Source organism: Poecilia mexicana, unplaced genomic scaffold (genome assembly GCF_051168715.1).
Source record: "Poecilia mexicana isolate PSO_F unplaced genomic scaffold, ASM5116871v1 scaffold_15, whole genome shotgun sequence".
In the NCBI taxonomy this organism is placed as follows: domain Eukaryota; kingdom Metazoa; phylum Chordata; class Actinopteri; order Cyprinodontiformes; family Poeciliidae; genus Poecilia; species Poecilia mexicana.
In genome coordinates, this window is record NW_028263384.1 from 5,702,658 (window position 1) to 5,720,905 (window position 18,248).

The window sequence follows — 18,248 nt, forward strand, 5'->3', positions numbered from 1 at the left end:
GCATCAATTAAAACCAAATATCATATCCAGGCACTTTATAAGATAAACAAACACAATAGAAGAAAAAAAATTAATAGTCCAATCATAAAATGAGGTCAAATTTAATTACAAATATTGCAATTCTTATAAAATACTGTAGCTACTTATGCTAGTTGGTGTCAAAGTCAATGACTCTGCAGCAAACCCTTGTCAATGAGCAGGTGGAAAAAGTGGATGTGGAATGTTATACTTTACGCTTTCGTAAGTCGATCGGAATGTCTCAGAACTTCTAGTCAGTAATTAATGACTTTCCGTTTCCCTGGGTTATAAATATGACAGAGAGGCAAATTTCATTTAAGCCACCAGGCTGGACATGCAGTGAGAGGTGAGCATTGCTGAAGAACTGCAGCACAACACATCAGCTTTGTGTCAGCAAGTCTCCACAACATCCAGCAGATTCTAGACATGTCATAAAAGCCTATTTCATCCTACCAACACAAACATAAACATGTCTAGTTTTCTGAACTATATAAGAACTTTACCTGAACCTTTGGGCATCTATTGACTGAAAATTAATTGATTCATGCAGCGCTTCATAAAAACCAACTAAGGTGACCAAATCACTTTACAGTAAAAATAACAAGGGAACAATGGAATTAGAAATAAGGAAAGTGGCACTATTCTGCATGGTATTTAAGGCCTTAAACTTGGACTTAAAGATGCCCTGGGTCAAAGGTGGAGGGAGGGCCTAAAACGGGTCAGAAAAGTCCAGTCCTCAAGGGCAACCATCCTGCAACTATTAGATGCATCTCTGCTCAAACACATCTGGATCAAATCAACTGCTCGTTACTACAGAGCTGAATGAATGCCAGTGAGGGAATTCAGACATTTTGGAGCAGATCTGCATCTAAAAGTTGCAGGATGGTACCCTCTGAGGTCTGGACTTGGGGACCCCTGGTCTAAAGGGTGTTCATAAGGGTGCTGCTGTAGTAAAGACCCGGTCACCCCAATAGTTTAGCTTCATCTTAATAAAACTTGATTTGATGACCTCAGAGATTCCCATGTACAGAAATACTTAATAGTTTAGATAAATAAGGTGGGGGCAAGGCCATTAAGAACTTTTAAAAAACAATAAATAAGCTGGTTTTTACTGGTTTTGTTGTTGCAAATGTCCAGTCACAAGGTGACACAAAGTTACCCAGTAAGTCAGGTGACTCAGGCTCTGTTGTTTTCCCAAAAATGTGTCTCTGCCAGTCCTGACCTGCCTGTGGGTTTATCCTGGTTCTGCTTTGTTGCTTTGAGTTAAATCCAAAGCTAAGTCTGCTGAAGCAAAGCTGCAGTAAGACTCAAAGTATCTACAGGACCAACTCTTAAAATTACTTTTAAGAGTAATTTTAAGAGTTACTCTTAAATTTCATTTAAGAGTAACTCTCTTAAACAAAAACCAACAACACACACTGACTAAGATTCTGGAGTAAATCACATGATATCTTTATGGTTAGTTTTTGCTGAAAGCAGATGAATTTTTGTCATACTAAGCATGATCTGTCATGATGACTATGAAAGTCTATTTTTCTTTCACCACAGAGATCTCCCATGTACAGAAAGATTTAATAGTTTAAATAATTAAGGTGGGGCAGGACCATTAAGAACTTTTAAAAAACCCATAAAACTTTCTAAAATGAACAGGAAGCAGGCATGCTAACACCTACAGGTGTTGGTCAAAAGATGGGTGATGAGTGTTCTGGACAAGTTGAGGTCGTTTTATTGAACATATAGAGTCCACAGTAATTAATTCTAGAGATAAACGCATGAATGACCTTCTCCAAGTCGATGCAAGTTAGAAAAGGTTTAATTTTGGTCAGTAGCTGCAGATGGAGCAGCAGGATTTAACCACAGAATTGATTTGTTTATTGAATTTAAATTCCTGACCAGAAGTTACCCTGAGTTTTCAAACTATTTTATTTTAGCTTAAAAGGCAAAGAACTGAAGTCTGTGGTTGCAATGAAACCAAATGAAATACATTCAGTGTTCTGGTGATTTGAAAGCAAAAAGTTTTTACTTCGTCACAGTTTGATGGAGTTATGCAGTCTAAGAAGAGAAAACCACATTAGGCACACCTGGGTTAACAAAGAAATAAGTTCATCTGCATAAAAGTGGAAAGACAATTTGTGAAGGGTTATAACTTCACTAGCTCAGTTTTAATTAGATTCATCTAAAATTGAGATTTGGTCTACCAAACCCTCTAGGTGGCGTTGGCAGAAAAGGAAACAAATGAGGGAAAACACATTCTTCACCATAGAAGCTGACATTTTATCTGGGCTTGTCCAGCAGGTGGAGATGAAGCCTGCTGGGATTTTTTTACAGAGCTAAAGTCTGTTTTCAACACACCTTCAACAGACTTTTTGTTGAAGCTGGTTTTACTGGTTTTGTTGTTGCAAATGTCCAGTCACACAAGGTGACACAAAGTTACCCAGTAAGTCAGGTGACTCAGGCTCTGTTGTTTTCCCAAAAATGTGTCTCTGCGAGTCCCGACCTGCCTGTGGGTTTATCCTGGTTCTGCTTTATTGCTTTGACTTAAATCCAAAACTAAGTCTGCTGAAGCAAAGCTGCAGTAAGACTCAAAGAATCTACAGGACCAACTCTTAAAATGACTTTTGAACAAAAACCAACGACACACACTGTTTGACTAAGATTCTGGAGTAAAGCATATGATATCTTTATGGTTAGTTTTTGCTGAAAGCAGATGAATTTTCCTTATATTATGCACACTCTGTCATGATGACTAAGATGGACCGTGTTTATTTAAGTTCAAATACCAAGACATTCAGTCATTAAGTCCTGAAGAGAACAGAGAAATTTAATCTCACAAAGCACTTCAGTCCAAATGTTGGACATCTTAACAAAGTTTTCCATAAGGCCACACCATAAAAGTTTTCATATATTGTTGTTGTGTATCATTATATTTTGATCTTTTTATGTCTATATGGGTCATGAGTCTGATGAATAAATCAATCATAAATCATAAAATGCTAAAAAAAAATTTTTTGAAAAACATCCGAGAACTCTGTTTCAGATTCTACAGGCCTGGGCAGGTTAATGTCCTGATTAGAAAAACATCAAACAAGTACAAATTGCTTGCTACTGTTGCCTTTTCCACTGAGGACGTGTGAGTTTAGGACGCTTACAAGCAGATGAGATGCCTGTCCGTACTGCACAGCACTGAGGATTAGGGATTGTTGCAGGTTAAAGATAAAAGAGTTATGGTTGACAGAAACAGAACAATGATTCCAAGCACATCAAACCTGAAATGGACATCCACATAATCCACACCGATTAAAGAGATTGATGGGGACGAGGATTTCTGAAAGTTTCTAAAGCTGGTTTGAGTCTGGAGTTTTTCACTCATTACTTCCTTGGCTGCATGTTGAATTTGATGCTGCCTCCATCTGAGACCAGTAATTCACATATAATCCTTTCTTTCATTTTTGTCACTCTGATCAGGCAGCTCCAAAACACTGCTATGACTCCCAGGCAGAGGAAATATGTTGGTAAAAGAATAAATTGCTTTCTTCTTCAATCTAATAGGTGTATGAATAATTTTGAACCAAACAGTATTTCTTTCGGCCTATTTTGTGTAAAGATCTGGATATTAAAACAAAAGGGTCTCTGATGCTAAAAGGGTTCCAGGTGGATTCAATGTTCTTCAGACTATTTGTAACTCTTTATTTTCTCATTTTTTCCTGTTTGTTTTCTTTATGTTAGACTCAGAAGTGCCTCAAAAAAACAAACTGAGAGAAACTGAGAGCACATCCGGCAGCGATAACAATCAAACCGATGGGTATTACTGACACGCCTTACCTGACGTGGTGTTCCTGGAACTGAGGTCAACCTCAGACGTGTCTGTATGTGTCTGCTTGCAGGTTGTCGGCAATGTTCTGTGTTCATAACAAAGAGCTGCAGGATTAGAGCCGCTGTTTTGGACTCTGGTGTTTCCAGAGCTGAAAATAACCTTCCCAATGACAAGCACTGAGAAATAATAATAAAAAAAACAAATCTGAATATTTACACCAGCTTATTTTTACAACGACGTGTTATGGCCATTGTAAGTCTAAAAAAAAGAGGAGTAAATTTCTTACCAAAAAAAAAACTCAGAATTTTTCAACTTTTCAGTCAGAGATTTCCAAGATTTTCTTGCAAATTTCTTAGATCAATCTCAATATTTCTGCAGAAAATTTACGTCACTTTATATTTTAAATAATGAGGAACTGAACTGTAAAGAACAGAATAGGAGTTTAGTTAAGTTGAGGGTAGATGTTGGTGGTTTGGAGCAGGCCGGCCTGCGGCCTGCCACACCGTCTGCCTCACCGTCTGCCTCACCGTCTGCCTCCTGCAGCCTGAGTGACGCTCACTGTTTTATGGCCAAACTTTCATCCGCTTCTGTATATGTTAACTTGTATCTGAAGTGCAGCGGAGCTGAACTGATGCAGGCTGAGAAGAAATTCCCTGATGTCTTTTCTTGGTCGTCTCCAAGCAGGGGAACTGAACTGAAACTAAAGTGGAATGTTTGCTTTACCTGCCCTACTCCCCTCACTGCTTTAACAGTGGATTTGATCCTCATGTTTACCAAGGTCGATGACTGTAATTGTAAAGAGCTGCCCCACCCAGAGCTGTGGACACATGACAATAGACGGCATGCAGACTTAAAGATGCAGGGTGTGGCCTGGAGATTTGGTTCAGATACACACACAGCTCCTGTCCTCAGGCAGACTCATCCCACCACAGATTAGAGGGGATGTGGAATGTTGTCGTTTGTCCGGTCAGCCCAGTGTTTTACAGCTCGTTCTGTCACAAAAACCAGTACTGGCATTAATATTTAAAGGATTTTTACTACTTAAATGCTGAAAATCTTTGGAGAATAATGAATGCTTCTTTGTGCATTCGGCAGCTTTAGAGCAAATAAAGATTTGGATTGGATAAGAGAATCCTGAAATTGTTCCTGGCAACTTTAGGATGAAATGGTTCCAGTTTGGTTGTTTATGGGTTATATGAACTACCATACTGACTACAGGTAACAAGTAAAACAAACAAAGACAACTTAACTTCAAGCAAAAAGCTATGAATATAGCTAAGAACATATCCTACTGATAAAAACTATTTTTCCTGTTATGAGGGTAGACTAAACAGCTGACTTCATAGTACTCGATTCAAAGGACATAATTTGAGGAGGATGTAGAATAAATGTTATTTCTGCTCATTTGTACTCATATAGACTTTTTAAGGGACATTTTGTCGGTTTTGTTTTGCTGATGTCTGTGAACACATCCATATGTTCCATGAGCTTCTTGACTTGTTACTGAAACAAAACTTGATTTCAGTTTTACATGAAACATGACATGTTCCAGTTCCAAGTCAAAGCAATCAGTAAGAAAATCTCCCAGATTTAGAAATTGGACTGGAAATTCTCAAAGCTTACTCACCAGTCCTGTTCTAAAATGTCAAATGTCTGCTGCATATTGCCACAATATTTGCTTATCTGTCAGTCAGTACGGAATTATCACCCATCTTTCTATGGCATTCACATCTTTATATGATTAATATTCCAACATTTCATGCTGTGGTTCTCCTTCTGAATAGCATGAATATGTTCTCCAGCTGAGCCAGACTTCCATGAATTTCAAGGACACGTCGGAAAATTCCACTGATTAGCATGGTAGTGCCTTAGAGATAATATCTTATGTTCTGCACACATTCACCACTGCTACATTTGCATAGTCATGTCAGAGAGCTGACACTAACGCGACCTGATCTCATCCTACATAATGCAGGTTAGCATTGATAAACAAAGGTTTGCATGAGAGGCTCAGCTGTATGTGTATCAGTCAGCTTCTCTATATCATAGCCTTCAGTTATCATTCCACTTTGTTGTCATCTCCATCGTTTGCAGTCTTGAAATCAATAGAGCCATGATTCACACTAAAGTGTGTTCTTTATCAGTCAATTCATCTCAGTCCTGTGAGTTTATGTGTCTCTTGTATGACAAGATAATCTAGAGCTGTGAGTTCTTGCAACTTATTTCAAGTCTGTGGTGTCCTATCTGTCTAACAGCCCCCACCACCACACACACACACACACACACACACACACACACACACACACGCACACGCATGCACACACACACACATACACACACATATGTTTGCATGGCTATCTTTGTGGGGACTTTCCACTGACTTTCATTCATTTCTACAGCCTAAACCTTACCCTTATCCTAACCAGGCTTTGGTCCCCACAAGGACTAGTGGGTCCCCACAGCGTAGTATGTGTCAGGAAAATGGTCCCCACAAGGTAATTGCAAACAAACGCGCACACACACAAGCACACACACATACTTTAAAGCACCTCATAAAGAGGAAGAGGTAAAACATTATGTGGTTAAATACGTTAAACTAAAGTAGCTCAGCTTCTGCTTATAGCTCTGGTTTTCACATCTGCTTCAAATTTTAAAATAGATTTTTGAACCAAACAGTTTTATTTTGTCAGCGTTTGTTTGATGCTTTCCTTTATTTGTCTGTCAAATCTGTTTTCAAGCAAAGTGATGGGAAGTAATTTTCATTCATTTGCATTAAAATGTTCAGTCGAATGTTTATTTCATTTTCATTTGCAGAGGCCAGACTTCATTTTAATGTTCTATTCTTTAATGTGATTTTATTACACTGCCAATAAAACATTCTACAGAGATACTTTTTAGATCTATTGCAAAATGAAAGAATGCAGTAATTTATAGAAAACTAGATTTCCTCATCATTTTATATATATATATATATATATATATATATATATATATATATATATATATATATATATATATATATATATATATATATACCCATATTTTCTTTTTTTTGTCAAACTCTTTTCTTTTAAACAGAAATCATAAAACCCCTTTAGTGCCTTGGCATTGATTACTGATTATTCTAAATGCTGTCAGAGGGACAAAAATAAACAGCTGCTGCTTAACTGCAGAAGTTTTTCTCTCTGCACAGAATCCAGTCAGCCTTCCATCTGCAGCAGGCTATGATAAGACCAGACACCCATGTCATGCAATAAACAGTTTCTGAACTGACGGCAGCCATATTTGCCGATGTTTATTATTAAACCTGCTGAGACTTGTCTGAATTCTCAGTTGCTCTCTGAGTTGTGGTCCTAAGAAAAGCCACTTCTGTGTCTACAGTAAGTAGATAAATCTCTTCACTTTTATGCTAATGTTCAGCTTCTGGTTATTAAAACTTGGGCTGGTGAGCATCTCTCACTGTGGACTTATTTTAATTTCAGAGTGCAAGCGGACATAAAAACTTTAAAACTCACATATGTTATGTTTTCAATTCATTCAGTATAAGTATGAAGCACAAACTCACTCATCATCTCAAGGTACTTTTATACGACAGTTAAGCCACATTCTCTATATTCATATGTGTGCAAGCATGTGGCGACAATGAACAGTTGATCACATCGAATCAGAACATTTTGTTAGTAGATCCTGCTTGAACAAACAACAGACACTCAATTTATAAAGATATTCCTGTGATATAATGAAAGTATAGTTCAAGCTCTTGGTCATAGAATAGAATAGAATAGAATAGAATAGAATATACTTTATTGAGCTCCAGAGGGAAAATGTTTATTTGTTGACAAGCTACTCCAACCAAACTGTTAAATATTAGTAAGTACAAATATAACAATAAGTGAGACAGCATTTCTAAAAATTCCAAGATGACCTGCACCTTGGTCAGGGTCCTTCTCTCTGACACCACTGTTTAGAGTCCAGCGTCACTCCAGGTCAGTTTGTTCAGTCTGTTGGTGTCCTCCACCTTCAGCCTGCTGCCACAGCGCACCACAGCATACAGGTTACCGCTGGCAACCACAGACTCATAAAACATCCTGAGCAAGGTCCAGCAGATGTTGAAGGACATGAGCAAATAGAGGTGACTCTGGTCCTTCCTGTAGAGAGCTCTGGTGTTCTTAAATACGTTAAACTAACGAGACCCAGATATGGTCCATACAGTATGGACAGTATGGATGGAAACAGGAATCACTGGTCCTGGTTCCTCCTCAGATCCACTTCCAGTTCTTTGGTCTTTGTCACATTGAGCTGCAGGTGGTTCAGCCCACACCATGTGACAAAGTTGTCTGCAGCAGCCTCATCACCCTCACTGATACACAATGATACAAAATGAAAATGGCCATTGCTACATTTGGATGAAAAAGGGAAAAGTTGCGAAACCTCCGAGCAGCATCCCAACCAGGAAGCAGGGAGAGAGCGTCATGCTGTGTGGGTGTTTGGCTGTGGGAGGAACTGGAATACTTCACAAAATAGATGAAGTGAGATGACGTGATATAAATAATGGCGCAGTGTCCCATGACCTCAAACAGAAATATAAGGATTGGGCTTCACTGCTCTAAAAAAGTGACAAATTCACATTAACACTGATGTGGAGCTTTTACAAAGTCTATGTGATTAACAGCTTAACATTTATTAACACCAATTTGTTTATTTTTAAATATTAACTCTGATAAATAATGTGTAAGGAATTAATTTAATTCCTTTTAATGTCAAGAAATGTATAAAAATGAACATCCTGTCAAAACGTGCTCATGTTTTGCTCTGGTTAGTTCTGGTCCAGAGAAGAACATTCACACTTTACTCACATCCCAGAAATGTTTGGTTAAAATGTAATGATGAGGTAAAACATCAACCCAGGTCTAACCCTTTTTTGCCGTTTCTCACCCACATAACCTTATTGAATTTATCACTTGTTCTGCAATACAGTTACTTTCTATTTCAGAGGTGTTGTTTTTAACATGAAAGCTTGGTTTATTTCCATATTTTTAAGTTTTTCCACCCTCTGCTCAGCCTCAGGAACTTTAATCTGACTGACTGGGCTGGACCTGCCTGTTAACTTGAAGCTTATCTCTTAATGTTATTGATCCCAGCAATAGACTGCCACTGTCTGTTTATGCTTTTACAAAATGGGGGCTGGTAATTCTACTTCCTCTTTCTTTGCTGCAAGCTGATCCATTGACTGTTGACTATCATCTGAACGATCCGTTTAAAGGAAGACATGAGTCAGTCATAAGATTTCATCTAACTTGTTTCTGAAGTCTGAAATCACTTCACACTGGGTTTCATGTTACACAACTTGAACTGTAAAACTTTTCCAACATAAAACTATTTTAAATAAAATGGTTCTGGTTGGTAAACCTGAGTTAGTTTACAGCTGATGACTTTGATTCCGGACCCAGAGATTTTTCATTTTAGTTAATTTTTTTCTGACTCATCATTAAAACATGTTGCTTGTTTTCTGCTAAACGCTCAGCAGAGACAACATGTATCTTATACTCCCTACTGAAAAATACAATGTAACATCTCTGGTAGGAACCACATACAGCACAAACCTATTTGGTTGAAATAAGAGAAGTCACTGCCCAGAAACAAAGCAGGAACTTTCGGTTCATACAGCATGACTGACAGACTCAGAATCACAAGTGCCTTCAAGGCAAAAGACACACAGGAAGTTGCATAAAGAAAGACTGTCATCGAATCATATGAAGGTCACTCATTTGTGACCTACAAGTCTTCTGGGAATTTTTTTTACCACAGTCTACACATGTTCTGATGAGGCTTTAAATCTATTCATTAATTAAAAATAACAGGAACAACTTGTTGTTGGACCTCGGCAACAATCAGCTTTTTCTCTTGTTCTGACGGCCCTTACTGTTCACAGACTCAACAGGATTTGGGATAAAGTTTGTTGTGAAAACTCATTTCAAGGAATCTCATTTGGCCAGCATGCTTCACATAGTAAGACAAAAATAAAACCAGCAATAAAACCAGCTAGTTTCAAGATCTACATAAAATAAATGTATATATTTTTTGGGGATTTATTTGTCAGAGGGAATAGAATTGGAACTGCACAAAGGATTTATACCAATTTGAAATCCTTGTCCCTGCTCAGGCTTTTCTATTCATAACACAGAGCAACAATGATTATAACACAGGATCATTATGAAAGACTTTGGTTAAATAAACACTATCATCAGCACAGGAGAAAAAGCAATATCGTGTAAAATTTATACATACTTTGCAGTAGCAAACAACTGAAACATTAAAATAAAATGTTTACAAGTTATCCTATTAATATTATAGTAATACTTATATTTGCAATATCAAATACAGATATGCACAATATTCTCAGTAATCCCAGATTTCAGTCTATTTCAATAAAAGTCCAGTCAGGTCAGCTCTAAGATGCCTGCAAAAAAGACCCAGAGACATTTTCCTTCTATATTTGCAAATTCAAGAATTCTATTTTCAGTTTCCTCCTCAACAGAACTGGATGGGGCTTCATAGGGGCGTTTGGAGCCTGTGTCTCTTTGCCCTGATGTTGCCTCTTTGTCTGGGAAATGGCTGCTCTGTGGGGGTCCATGATGTCTGTCTGCCTGGGGCCACTGTTGCCTCCAGGAGCCTCCTGGAGCCAAAGTTAACTGCTCTCTGCTGCTTCCTGGTTTCAACCCATCTCGTCTCTCAGTTGTAGCAACTTTGCATCTCCAAGTGACAAATAATTGCACACACATTCTCCACAGGTATATCGACACATCTCCTCAGCACACAAATACACATTCAGTCACCAAACTGTTTAAATAGTTAAAACGACTCAAGGTCGTACAAACAGAAATGTGGCCGGTCTTCATTTCATGGAGTAAATTAGGCAGTTATGATGTCTTGATCACTGGTTCAAGTTTACTCTGCATCCCCAGAACTAGAACCAAACATGGAATCAGCATTCAGTTTTTGTGCCACACTAATTTGGAGCAAACTTCCAGAAAACTGTAAAACATCTGAAAGACTTAGTTTCTTTAAATCAGAGGTCCAGTTCTTAAGATCTGCTGTCCTACAACGTTAAGATGCATCCCTCCTCCAACACCCTGAATCAAATGAGTGGCTGGTCACCAGGACTCTGCAGAGCTAAACGATGCTGATGAGCCATTAGATTTAGGGGTGCTGGAGAGCGGAGAACTTCTGAAAGCTGCAGGGTAGTAGAGCTTGAGGACTGGCCTTGGGCCAACCTGCTTTAAATCAAGGCTAAAATCTCATTTGTTTGGTCAACAATAACTGGAACATGGTTTGTTTTAAACTGTGATCTTTTCTGTACTTTCGTTACAGTGCCTTCACAGAGTAATGATTCTGATTGTTTGATGTTTTCATCACATAAAGCTCTTTAAACTGCCTTGTTGCTGAAAACTGCTCCATCGTCATTCTCTTTTCGGCAGAGTAGAGCTGCTCTGGAACATGTAAGCGATCAGGTTCTTCATGGCCTGAAATACTGAAACTGGACACACCTAAACCCACATTTTAACAAATCATTGCCTGAAAGACAAGTGTTATCACAAACAGACCCAAAGAATTCTACTTTTTTATGACGTTATTTGTGTTATATTCTGTATTAAGTTGATAAAGCTGTCCAGAATAATATCATTATCCATTTTTTATTCCCTTCAAACACTGGCTCTTTATTTTTTTGCAACCATTAAGTATTCCTGAAATTAAGAGCAGATTTCCTGCACAGCTGTTTGTTTTGCAATTTGACTTTATCATGTTAATTTAGATTGTATTTAATTAGATATAAGTCTGTCTGTCTGATTAGTGTGGTTATGTATGTGTATGAACTGAACATTCTCAATTTACTGAATATGAATCGGACAACAGGGTTCTTTGAGATTACTTTTCTTAATTAATTGACGAAACTTATTTGAATTAAAATCCTTATCTACTTTGTGACTAATCTATTACTATTTTCCCAAAGAATGAAACTCCCACTAATCGCCTTCATGTGATCAGATGTTATTTATGTGACTCTGGATTCCGGTAACTTCGGATTAAACAAGGAGTAAAAAAAACAAAACAGAAAGATGGTGGGAAACTATGCCAGAGGCTTTTAGGATAACAGGAACACTTTATCACATGTCGATTAGCCATATAAAGGAGTGGCCGAAACAGTTACGAGAAGCAGCTCTTATTTCTTCTTCCTCTGTACTATGTTCACCACAAGTTTAATGCAGCCAGCAGCACAAAGCAGAACGCACACATTCCAGTCGGACTTTGACTGGGCCTGTCTGGCGCAGAAAAACAACCCAGCCTGACATTGGCTCACGTCAGACATATCGCGGTTTTAACTGTCTCAACTTGCAGCTCTTCTTCAGAACGCTGTTCGTCTCTGTGCGCTCCTGCCCTCAGGTCATGTAACTATGTTTAGGTGAAACCACTGATAATGGAAACTGCTTCGCTGCCTTGAATCTTTGATGGAAACTAAAAGCTTGTGAGGAGCCTAATGATGAGCTTTTAACAGGAAGTGCTGTGTTACTGGATGATCAAAGTGCTTTTATCTTCCTGTCAGCTGGAGATGTATAGATATGTCCTTCTATGTGGACGCATGGACTTCCCCACTGAGCTTTTCCTGCAACGTCCCTTCACTCAGACATCACTAGGCACCAAGTGGGAACTTTACATGCATAGTCACTTCTCACAAAAGTGCAAACATATCACTTCTATTTTTTTAAAAGTATACATTTGCAATGTTTGGCTTTTTGGTTACGCTTTTATTTACAAGTTCTCCAGTGCTTCTCTGAATTAATTAAGAAATAAAATACACACTATAATAATAATAGGATTACTGTAACAATTACAGAGACAACAACTCTAAAGTGAAGATTTACTGAAAGTGAATCAACTGATCCCAAGACCTGAGAGATAAATGTGGCAATAGTAACAACATAAAGATCCATTTTACCATGAAAAAGCTCAATATTCAACAATGTTGAGACATAAAATAAGCATCAATCTAAAATCATCACGTCAAGACATGTCAAAAGGATTCACATATACCCTTTGGGTCTCTGTGTTGTCCTGTAAACAGACTGGCCACCTGTCCAGGGTGCATGACTACTGGAAATAAGCACCAGCTTCCTCATCACCCTGCAAGGACAAGCAGGTGTAGAAAGTAGATGAGCGATGAATCATTTCAACATGTTCACTGCTAATAATGTGACATATATGCAGTAAAATGCATCTGAAATACAGACAAATTTGTAAAAGGTATAATCTAAACAAAAACAATGAATATAACTGCAACTGTACATCATTAGCACACCCTAAGCCAATACTTTGTTAAACCAAAATCTGATTTAATTTCAGCTTTCAGTCTGTTGTACAAATCTGTCAGAATGCTCCGTCTTGATTTGGTTACATTTGCCCATTTTGCCTCTCAGACTGTGATGACTCCTCTTCTCCAGTTTCTTCTTCATGTGACCTCACGGATTTTCTGTCAGATTTAGTTGCTGACTGGTGCCGTTCCAATGGCTTCATTTTCTTCTAAAGAAACCATTTTCTTTTTGGTTTTGACATATGCTTGGACTCAAATATTCAGTCTCTCCTTCCTAGCAGACACCTGAAGGTTCTGGGCCAAAACTGATCAGTTAAGTGTTGTTAATTGTTTCCTCCGCTTCCCAAAGGTGTAGTCATTCTTTACTAAAGTAACCCCATGATGCTACCAGCCCCATGTTTCACTCTGGTGTTTTCGGGATTTTTTTGTTCTCTGGAACAGACAACACAACGTTTGGAGCTGTAGCCAGAAATACCAGTTTAGTTTCATCAGACCATAACATGTTTTTCTGCATGGTTTTCAGGGGATTTTAGTGAGGCCTGGATGTTTTATTTTTGCATGACTATTTTGTCAGCTAAAGCTATGAAAAACATGCAGAATAAATTAGTAAAGCTAAAAAAGTAACGTAGAATGATGATAAGTAAGATATTTCAGCCAACAAATATGAACAAGTTTAAAACACTTGTTTACAGGGGATGAAATCTAATAAATGAAATCTAATACATTTTAATTTTAGCCCTGTGAAGAGTGTGGTTTAAGCTAAATGAGAATGTACTATAACCAAACAGTCTCTGTCAAATAACAGGATTCTGTCTCTCTCTGCACGTTCTACGTTATCTTTTATCAGTTATGGAAAGTTTTAGCAGTGTTATGGTTAACCCATATTTTCTTCCAATTACTGAAGTTGATATTTTCTTAATTTAAGACATTCCTCTGTCTGATGACAAATTCCATGGAGAATTTGTAACATCTCTGTAAACGATGGCTTCAGCTAAAGGAAACAAGGAGCAAACAGGATAATCCTACCAGGACAGCTGAACCTTATGGTTGATCACATGAACAATAACTAATGACACTTGTGATCCCCATAAGACTGAATGCTGCGATTTTATTAAACAGTGTTGCAATACAGTATTACTTTAGGGGGTGCAAACATTGGTAAAACAAAAAAAAAGTAAAATATATTTGTAAATTTTTTTACAGATGAAAAGACATTTTTAAATACACGTTAATGAGGCACAGAATACACTCTTATAAATGCTTTTCAGAAACAAAAAAAATAAGAAGAATATTACAGCTTACAGCTTAACATTTATTAACACCAATTTGTTTATTTTTAAATATTAACTCTGATAAATAATGTGTAAGGAATTAATTTAATTCCTTTTAATGTCAAGAAATGTATAAAAATGAACATCCTGTCAAAACGTGCTCATGTTTTGCTCTGGTTAGTTCTGGTCCAGAGAAGAACATTCACACTTTACTCACATCCCAGAAATGTTTGGTTAAAATGTAATGATGAGGTAAAACATCAACCCAGGTCTAACCCTTTTTTGCCGTTTCTCACCCACATAACCTTATTGAATTTATCACTTGTTCTGCAATACAGTTACTTTCTATTTCAGAGGTGTTGTTTTTAACATGAAAGCTTGGTTTATTTCCATATTTTTAAGTTTTTCCACCCTCTGCTCAGCCTCAGGAACTTTAATCTGACTGACTGGGCTGGACCTGCCTGTTAACTTGAAGCTTATCTCTTAATGTTATTGATCCCAGCAATAGACTGCCACTGTCTGTTTATGCTTTTACAAAATGGGGGCTGGTAATTCTACTTCCTCTTTCTTTGCTGCAAGCTGATCCATTGACTGTTGACTATCATCTGAACGATCCGTTTAAAGGAAGACATGAGTCAGTCATAAGATTTCATCTAACTTGTTTCTGAAGTCTGAAATCACTTCACACTGGGTTTCATGTTACACAACTTGAACTGTAAAACTTTTCCAACATAAAACTATTTTAAATAAAATGGTTCTGGTTGGTAAACCTGAGTTAGTTTACAGCTGATGACTTTGATTCCGGACCCAGAGATTTTTCATTTTAGTTAATTTTTTTCTGACTCATCATTAAAACATGTTGCTTGTTTTCTGCTAAACGCTCAGCAGAGACAACATGTATCTTATACTCCCTACTGAAAAATACAATGTAACATCTCTGGTAGGAACCACATACAGCACAAACCTATTTGGTTGAAATAAGAGAAGTCACTGCCCAGAAACAAAGCAGGAACTTTCGGTTCATACAGCATGACTGACAGACTCAGAATCACAAGTGCCTTCAAGGCAAAAGACACACAGGAAGTTGCATAAAGAAAGACTGTCATCGAATCATATGAAGGTCACTCATTTGTGACCTACAAGTCTTCTGGGAATTTTTTTTACCACAGTCTACACATGTTCTGATGAGGCTTTAAATCTATTCATTAATTAAAAATAACAGGAACAACTTGTTGTTGGACCTCGGCAACAATCAGCTTTTTCTCTTGTTCTGACGGCCCTTACTGTTCACAGACTCAACAGGATTTGGGATAAAGTTTGTTGTGAAAACTCATTTCAAGGAATCTCATTTGGCCAGCATGCTTCACATAGTAAGACAAAAATAAAACCAGCAATAAAACCAGCTAGTTTCAAGATCTACATAAAATAAATGTATATATTTTTTGGGGATTTATTTGTCAGAGGGAATAGAATTGGAACTGCACAAAGGATTTATACCAATTTGAAATCCTTGTCCCTGCTCAGGCTTTTCTATTCATAACACAGAGCAACAATGATTATAACACAGGATCATTATGAAAGACTTTGGTTAAATAAACACTATCATCAGCACAGGAGAAAAAGCAATATCGTGTAAAATTTATACATACTTTGCAGTAGCAAACAACTGAAACATTAAAATAAAATGTTTACAAGTTATCCTATTAATATTATAGTAATACTTATATTTGCAATATCAAATACAGATATGCACAATATTCTCAGTAATCCCAGATTTCAGTCTATTTCAATAAAAGTCCAGTCAGGTCAGCTCTAAGATGCCTGCAAAAAAGACCCAGAGACATTTTCCTTCTATATTTGCAAATTCAAGAATTCTATTTTCAGTTTCCTCCTCAACAGAACTGGATGGGGCTTCATAGGGGCGTTTGGAGCCTGTGTCTCTTTGCCCTGATGTTGCCTCTTTGTCTGGGAAATGGCTGCTCTGTGGGGGTCCATGATGTCTGTCTGCCTGGGGCCACTGTTGCCTCCAGGAGCCTCCTGGAGCCAAAGTTAACTGCTCTCTGCTGCTTCCTGGTTTCAACCCATCTCGTCTCTCAGTTGTAGCAACTTTGCATCTCCAAGTGACAAATAATTGCACACACATTCTCCACAGGTATATCGACACATCTCCTCAGCACACAAATACACATTCAGTCACCAAACTGTTTAAATAGTTAAAACGACTCAAGGTCGTACAAACAGAAATGTGGCCGGTCTTCATTTCATGGAGTAAATTAGGCAGTTATGATGTCTTGATCACTGGTTCAAGTTTACTCTGCATCCCCAGAACTAGAACCAAACATGGAATCAGCATTCAGTTTTTGTGCCACACTAATTTGGAGCAAACTTCCAGAAAACTGTAAAACATCTGAAAGACTTAGTTTCTTTAAATCAGAGGTCCAGTTCTTAAGATCTGCTGTCCTACAACGTTAAGATGCATCCCTCCTCCAACACCCTGAATCAAATGAGTGGCTGGTCACCAGGACTCTGCAGAGCTAAACGATGCTGATGAGCCATTAGATTTAGGGGTGCTGGAGAGCGGAGAACTTCTGAAAGCTGCAGGGTAGTAGAGCTTGAGGACTGGCCTTGGGCCAACCTGCTTTAAATCAAGGCTAAAATCTCATTTGTTTGGTCAACAATAACTGGAACATGGTTTGTTTTAAACTGTGATCTTTTCTGTACTTTCGTTACAGTGCCTTCACAGAGTAATGATTCTGATTGTTTGATGTTTTCATCACATAAAGCTCTTTAAACTGCCTTGTTGCTGAAAACTGCTCCATCGTCATTCTCTTTTCGGCAGAGTAGAGCTGCTCTGGAACATGTAAGCGATCAGGTTCTTCATGGCCTGAAATACTGAAACTGGACACACCTAAACCCACATTTTAACAAATCATTGCCTGAAAGACAAGTGTTATCACAAACAGACCCAAAGAATTCTACTTTTTTATGACGTTATTTGTGTTATATTCTGTATTAAGTTGATAAAGCTGTCCAGAATAATATCATTATCCATTTTTTATTCCCTTCAAACACTGGCTCTTTATTTTTTTGCAACCATTAAGTATTCCTGAAATTAAGAGCAGATTTCCTGCACAGCTGTTTGTTTTGCAATTTGACTTTATCATGTTAATTTAGATTGTATTTAATTAGATATAAGTCTGTCTGTCTGATTAGTGTGGTTATGTATGTGTATGAACTGAACATTCTCAATTTACTGAATATGAATCGGACAACAGGGTTCTTTGAGATTACTTTTCTTAATTAATTGACGAAACTTATTTGAATTAAAATCCTTATCTACTTTGTGACTAATCTATTACTATTTTCCCAAAGAATGAAACTCCCACTAATCGCCTTCATGTGATCAGATGTTATTTATGTGACTCTGGATTCCGGTAACTTCGGATTAAACAAGGAGTAAAAAAAACAAAACAGAAAGATGGTGGGAAACTATGCCAGAGGCTTTTAGGATAACAGGAACACTTTATCACATGTCGATTAGCCATATAAAGGAGTGGCCGAAACAGTTACGAGAAGCAGCTCTTATTTCTTCTTCCTCTGTACTATGTTCACCACAAGTTTAATGCAGCCAGCAGCACAAAGCAGAACGCACACATTCCAGTCGGACTTTGACTGGGCCTGTCTGGCGCAGAAAAACAACCCAGCCTGACATTGGCTCACGTCAGACATATCGCGGTTTTAACTGTCTCAACTTGCAGCTCTTCTTCAGAACGCTGTT